Raw genomic sequence first — 8,051 nt, 5'->3', positions numbered from 1 at the left:
TCCCGGTCGTGGCCCCCTCGCCCGGGAAGAGCTCCTCAGCCAAGGCCTGCGCCTAGGCCGGGCTGTCCTCTCAGCCAGGAGCCCCCAACCAGCCCCCGTTGCGGCAGGGTCCCTTCTCAGCCAGGGCTTGCTTTGTGTGTAATCTCTCCTCAGGCAGGAGCCCCTCAGTCAGTACCCATCCCAGGCAGGGTCTCCTGTCAGTCAGGATCTCTATCAGGATCTCTCCTCAACCAGGAGCCCCCTTCAGCCAGGACCTTCACTCAGCTAAGAGCCCCCAGTCAGCTCCCACCTAAGGAAGAGTTTACCTTCATCCAGGGTCACCCCTCAGCCAGGAGGCCCCTTGGCAGCTGGGTTTGAGGTGAGTGGGAGAGCTGAGGTGGGGTGTCCATGCTCCACTGTCATGTTCACTCTTAGTGCCTGCACAACCAGACAGGCAGAGACACCATTCCTGTGTATTTCCACCACTCCCGTGGCCACTGCTACTGGAACCAGTTGGTTCAGAGTAGCTCAAGCACCTCAGGCCAAAGCAGAGCTCGGAACAGTGGGTGCAATTTAGATATAAACATGCAGATACTTTTTCAACTGGAAAACACAAATCCAGTGGGTTTTCTCTTCACATTAGCCTGTTTATTTTGCTGTGATTCACGGATCTCAGCATAGCAATTAGCTCATGCCAGGTGCAGATTACACACCAGGTATGCACCATGCACATCCCAGCATTTGGGAGCACAGCGCAGCCGCTGAACAAATGAAACACTAAAAAGGACAAAACACAGGAAAGTTCATTCAAAATCAATGTCACAGCCATAAAAGCTGGAAATTAATCCTTTGAAAGCTTTCTGGTTCAAATTGCAAATTTTGCCGCCCAGTCCTCAAATTGTTTTTTCTCTTAATCAGAGGCTAAATTTCCACTGCAAATCTCTTTTGACGTCTACGGTGTTTCAGGAGTGTCTTGAAGGCTCCAGCTGTGCCCAGCGGGCTGAAGTCCTTAAGGAGCAGCAGGGCTGCAAAAAAACCTGAGTCCTGAGAAGGTATAGCCTTGCCAGTGTTTGCAAATAAAGAGGTGTGACTCAAATACTGCTTTCCTTTCTGTAGGAGGAAGTGAAGAAGCCAGTGCCTGCAGAGCCTAAAGAATGTTTGCTGAGTCGTAAAACAATGGATTTTTGTTCCCATTGCTGTGTCCCTGTGTTCACCTCAGTCTGGACAACATGGCGTGTTAGAAGTAGCAGATTTCAACACTGAATTTTGCAATGGTAAATAGCAGCAAGTGAAACCACCGAGAAACCTGCTCATAACAAATACCAGTAACTTCTGCAACCAGGTATTTTCCGTTTCTTAGAGACTCCTCTACCATTAAGGCCTGTTAGTCTGTGGTGTTTACCAAAAAAAGCAAGAATGGTTCCAAAGAAGTCAGAAGAACACCAATCTTATAATAAAACCATGCTTGCTGGGGTAAAACAATGTGATCCGAACTTGTCTGGGGACATTAACCAGATGCTTCTGATACATCTGAGGTGTAGTTCCTCCAGCAGTAATGGAGTTGCAACAAGCATAGGTTCAGCTCATCGTGTTCGCTGCTATTTGAGGCACATTGGGCCGCCTGCCAACAGGCACGGAAAGAACTGCCAGAAAGCAATTTTCTTTCAGACTTGCAGAATGGAAGCAAGAAGGCTGAAAGCTTTGTGGTGCTTGAGAACTGGACATTAAAAGGGACATTGTCACATTGTTTAAAACCAGCCTTCAGTTTTTCACATGGGAATTATGACATCAGGCATGAGATATAATTTATGAGCTACTGACAGTAGCTTTTTCCAGATGTTCCAGAGAATACACAGAATCCTGTGTAGACAGTGTGTGTGGACATCTCAAGGAGGAGATGAGTGTCCTTTTGACTCCAGGGTTGGAAGTTTTTGTCCATCTTCCTAAGCAGAAGGTTTGTCCACACCCCATCTTAGGAAAATGCAGCTCAGTTTTTTCACTGGCCAAGACTTCAAACCTTGGAGTGAAATGCCCACTGCATTTACACACCTGAAATGGGGAACAGTTCCAAAAATGCTGAGATATGCCAGTTAATAACACTGGGGAAAAAAAGCAAGTCATGAAACTGCTGTTCTGCAATGAATGTGCTGTTGTCTTTAACAGTATGGTTCTATATAAACTTAAAAGACAAAACAAGCTGCCTAATCCTTTCAAATTTTTTGATGCCAGTAAGCTGGGCAGGTTCACTGTACGTCACATGAACCATAATCCTTTTCTGGAGTTGCACGTCTACCTGCCAGTCTCATTGTATTCTGAGAGAGCAATCAGTGTTGCCGAAAGTATTTATTTTCTCTGCATCATGTGCCGATCCCCCATCTCCTCTTCAGCACCTGGCGTGTGGATGCTCTGGCACCACAGACTAATCCAGGAGATGTGTGGCACTGCTCTCAGACAGTGACCACAGCCTTTGGGGCTCCTTGGAGCCCTGTCCTGGGGTCCCCACTGTCACCTCTGCTGGGCTGGACACTGCTGGAGGTCGGGGTAGCTCCCCCAGGTCACAGCACATCTCACCCCATGGGACCTGCTCTACTGTTCTCCATGAACAAACTTTGAAACACGTACAGGCTGCTTGGGAGCTGGCTGACAGTTTTAGTCCATTTGTCCTGCTTTCATTCCTTGGTCCAGATTACTCATCACAGATCCCAGACACATGATGTGTCTGCACAGCCTCGGATACGATCAGAAGAGAACGTGCCCTGCACGCCCACCAGTGCCAACCCACCAAGGGCTGAGGAATCGTGTATTTACTGAGCACTGCTATTTGGAGCTCTCCGTGAGCTAAAAGGAGCCATCAAAGAAACATCAGGGCTCCAGTGTCCCTGGTTCATCACCCATCACACGGTGGCAGCTGCCATTCCACTCTGCTGTTGGCATCAGCACACGTAGAATGCCACAGGAAGAGGGTGCTGAGCTCTGCCACATCAGAATGAAGGACATAAACTGCTTCAAGGCAGCACAACTTTTGGTAGGCAGGGAAGCAAAGTTTGTTTATCACACTGCCAAAGTTCAAAGGCAATCAAAACAGCAAAAAACATGTCAAACTGTTGTTTAATTAGAGCATGAAGACACACTTTCTCAGACAGGGTAGAAAAGGAATTTTGGTGTGTTTGGACTCCTGAAGTCCTCTTCTGACCTCTGAAGTCCTTTTCCTCATGCCAAATGCTTGCCATGCAAATCTTGGTGTGACATGTGGGTCAGCAGTCCTGTGCTTACAGGGAAGAGACCCCCACAGAGGCAAAATACTCACACAACACACACAAACACAAAATAAGAACATCTCCATCCTCAGCAAGGATGACGTGAAAGCCAGTTGCACCAATACAGAGCAGGCATTTGTTTAGGCAGAAAGTATGTTATTTCCTATCTTCCTGGTGTCTGGGCACACAGGAGCTCTGACTGTCTCCCAACACCACTACCTGACCACAGTGCTGTTACAGCTGTTGGGAGAACCAACAGTGGTTAACGCCACTGCATTAACTGAAACCAAAAACAGTTGCCAGGAAGCAGCAGTGGGCACAGTGTTCTTCCCTAACAGAGCCCTCATCTTAAACACAGGGTAACAAATTATTCAGGAAGCTCCTTACCTCTGAGGAAGCACAAACAAATCATGGTTGGATAAGAGTGGTTCAAAGCCAAGCACTTGCTGTTTTGTTGACAGACATATCCAGGGCTGTCTATTTCAAAATTATGTGACCCTAAGATACATTTATCTGAAGGCAAACTTTTTAACATGTCGTAAATTAACTTGTACAGGAGGAGAAGCTGCCATGAAATCAGATCTTACCAGAGAATGTCATACATCTTAAGAATAAACCCAAGCCTTAAGAGAGGTCTGTGTCACCCCGACCTGACTAATCCCTTGTGTCTGTGCTCCTCACCTGGGAATGGAGAACGTATCAACCCAGCAGGCTGTAGATGGGGATCAATGCATGCTTCACCGATGCAAATCTGAGCTATAAATCTGCATGCATTTCATAAACACATCAGCACAGCAGGCAAATGAGAGGTAGTACCAGCAAAAAAACCATCCACACAGTGGTATGTCCTTTGCTCCTCTTTCACAAATAAGTAACCATTCTTGAGCAACGCAGAGCTACTGATCACTGCATATGATAGAATCAGAGAATCATAGAATATGATCATTAAGTCCAACTCCTGGCCCTGCACAGGACAACCCCAAAATCCTACCATGTGCCTGAGAGTGTGGTCCAAACACTCCTTGAGCTCTGGCAGCCTTGGGACTATGACAGCTGCCGTGCCCTGGGGAGCCTTTTGAGTGCCCATCCACCCTCTGGGGAAAGAACTGTTTCCCAATATCCAGACTAAACCTCCCCTGACACAGCTCCATGTTGCTCCTTCAGTTCTATCACTGGTCACCAGACAGCAGATATCAGTGTTGAACTGATCAGTCTCCTCAGCAGTCCTGTAAAATTTTCAAACAACAAGAGTGTTGGGCTGGGAATTTTAGATGTTTCAACCAAGACTTTACAGTAAATCAGACAGTAAATACAGATCTTCCGTGTGCCTCAACTTTCCAGCTGCATATTCAACAACATTTTGCACCTGAAACATCACAAATCCTTTTAAACTAATGTTCATGAAATGACAAACACCTCCATGGAAGGAAGCTCTGTAACCCTGCAACAGAGAACATGGGAAAAAACAGACAGAAAATATTTTGTTTGTTTGTTGACACAAACAACTGCCAACAGGTTAAAAGCTTGGACAAGGGATGAGTCTGCTCCTGACCTGTGTAGTACTGCTTCACACAATGACAGTAATGTTCAGTTATCCTCAAGCTGGCCAAAAAAAAAAAAAAGGAGGGGGAGGAGAGCAACAAACAAGACACTTCTGCAACATGGGGAATAATTTCCGAGAACAGGTATCATGCAGGCATGTACAGGACATACAGTCATATATTCTCAAGCACTTTTCATCTACTTTGCTGTTTCCTCTGTGCCTCACCCACAGGAGACAAAACGTCCAGAATAAATTTAAAAAGTAACTACAGAGATTGCTGCACATGTGCCTGCTCCAAGTACGGTTGGATGCTGCGGTGGAGTTAACAAGATGAACTAAGAGGACTTGTCAAAGTGAATAAAGAAGCAGCCTATGCAAATGCCCCTGCGCTGCTTGCTCTGGGATGCAGACGATGTGATCAAGCACCGCCGATTCTAACGAATGCAAAGAGGGGATAAAGGCCCAGTCAAACAGTGAGTGGAGAGTCATGCCGTTGTACAGAATTAAAGCATGAGTTTGAAGTCTACATATTGGATTTAGAGCCTAAAAGTAGTAATGGAGTGTTTAAGTCTAGATCTAGAGCTTAATGCTTTGCAGAATAAACAAGGCTGAGGAAAAGCAGTAAAATGCGTGGCTGAGAGAGGCAAGCAGGACTGAGGTGTTTGGGAAGCGAGGACCGAGCGTGACAGGACCAGGGGACCATTGGCAGGGAGCTGCAGTGGCAGAGCCACTGCTGCTGAATTACAAAATCACAGATCACAGAATGGGTTAGGTTGGAAGGGACCACAGTGGGTTGTCTGGTCCTACCTCCCTGCTTCATCAGGGTCATCCCAGGTCATGTAGCACAGGACTGTGTACAGACCGTTCTTCATTATCTCCAGTGAGAGAGACTCCACACCCTCTCTGGGCAATCTGTTCCAGTGCTGCATCACTCACACTTTCAAGTAGTTCTTCCTCATACTCAGGTGGAGCCTCCTGTGCTTCGGTTTCTGCCCATTGCCTCTTGTCCTATTGTTGGGCACCACCAAGCAGAGCCTGGGCCATTCTTGGCAGCCCTCCTTTAAACACTTATAGACATGGATGAGGTCCCCTCTCTGTCGCCCCTTCTTGAGGCTGAACAGGCCCAGCTCCCTCAGCCTTTCCTCATAAGAGAGATGCTCCAGTCTTTTGAGCAACCTTGTAGCTCTAAATTCACTGACTGGGAATGGCCTGTGCTGGGATAAAACCCTGGCTAATGGGTGTCACAGGCCAACTCTCCTCTGCATGTGGGACTGGCTGGCAAAGTACGCTATTCATCCATTATTAAGAATGGCAGAAGCTGTTGGTTTGGTGATGTTTTACCATTTCAGCCATTTCTCCCCACTTGGGTGTGTTTCTGATTATCACCCACTAAAATCCTTTTCTTGACCTTCCACTTGCTGTCAGCTTCCTTCACCAGCAGTGAGTTAGCATCTGTAAGCAGTTCGTCTCTGTCAGTAGTTTTTACATCTTTAATAGGATCTGAAATATCTGTAGCTGCCTTGTCAAGTTTTATAACCCTGTTCACAGGGATTTGGGATAGCTGGCATGGTCCAAAAGCCTATCCCAGTCTCTGTCTGATAAAAGTAATCCCCAGCTCCTCTCTGATTCCTGCTCCTTTTCACCAGTCACTTTCTCTCTCTTCACTGAATATCAGCTGCTTGAGCATCTGGGGAAACAAGGAGCTCATAGAGCAGCACTACCAGCTCTCTGTGTCCGTGCACAAACTTCCCTGGAGAATGCAAAAGGAAAATCCATTTTCTTGAGAGTTGATGTCCACTCCTGTCAGTCATCACCTCCCAGCCTGAGTCCTGCACATGAGGTCTGAGCTTGTCTTTCATAGACACCTTGAAATATCTGAGTGGAGTGGAACCAGTGACAGACAGCTGAGGTGTTGTCCTGCCCTCTCCAGTTCCACCAGCCCTACTGACAGAGGAGAGGGGGTCTGAGCTGCATCAACACACTAACAATTCTCTCCACTTCTAGAAAAGGGGATGAAGGAGGAGCAGTGGAGTGTTAGGAAGTGAAAAATAAGTCTCCTTCCCCCCCTACATTTGGAGGGAGCACTAGTGTGGTGGTGTAAATGTAGCACTGCAACACACTAGGGTTACCTGTGGGTGCATCAGCCTTCTCCTGGGATCGCTCCCTGGTGTTCCAGGTGTGATTTCAGACTGACACAGCCAGCCTTTCTTTGACTGCTATTGATGACATCACTGACTTTGTCACTTTGTCAGTCTTCCAACTGCTTGAACCTTCCAGAAAGCCTCATTTGAACAATCAGGCTTGCCCAGCTGAAGGACAACTGCCTTCGTTATTCTGAACAACAGCTCATGCAGATCTGGTTCCGTTATTTGTACAAATCTATATGATTAATACATTCCTTGTCTTTCCATGATTAGTATTTAAGCAGCAGCATGCAAGGGTTTACACAGACTTATTTAGAAAAGACTGTCCCCATTCTTCCTTTTTGAATGTTAATAATGTAGCTAAAGTCTCAGTAGATCTGTCATAGAAAATATTATCAAAGGAACCAAGATAAGTGCAGAATTATTTGCTGTTTGGAAAATCCAGACACATCACAGAAAGCAATAATAACACAAAACAACTTTGATAAAAGTTTTACAGAGAGCATTTTTTACAACCCCAGCTGTAATTACAGCTCATATTGAATAAGCTGCTTACAAAGGCTTTAAGTTAATTTACATTTTAGTACAAGAAGTGGAATAATGCACTCTGACAGAAAGAAGTTCACCTCAAGGCAGAGGTCACCCAGGTGTGGCTACAATAAAGGCAGAACTTTGGAAAAAATATATACCTGGAGTTCAGGGCCACCTTGGGTTGGGGCTGTATGTGGCAACTCACCCAGAGCTCCCCATGCTTGAGATGTAAAAGTCTCTTTATTTTCCATGGCTTCCACAACACTCTTGCTGAGAGGTGCCATGGCTGAGCATCCACTGAGAAATGAATTGTCATCTTACGACTGCACTGTGTCCAGTTCTGGATCAGGTTCCTCCCTTTCGCCATGGTTTTCAGCACACTGCAGAGGCAGTCTCAGAACCAGAGCTTATGTACCAATGTCACTGTTCCTCCGAAAGCACTGGTGAGACACCTTTCTCTATGTTATTTTTTTGGGTTTTTTTTCTCCTATATCAGCCAGACAAAAATCCTCCCACTATGTTATGACATCCATAATTCTGGAGCTCCTGTTCTATTATAATTCAGTTTTTAAATTACTCCTCTAAACACAGGGAAAG

This window comes from Corvus brachyrhynchos, unplaced genomic scaffold (assembly GCF_000691975.1).
Source record: "Corvus brachyrhynchos isolate BGI_N302 unplaced genomic scaffold, ASM69197v1 scaffold338, whole genome shotgun sequence".
Classification (NCBI taxonomy): Eukaryota; Metazoa; Chordata; class Aves; order Passeriformes; family Corvidae; genus Corvus; species Corvus brachyrhynchos.
This window is presented reverse-complemented; position numbering follows the sequence as displayed.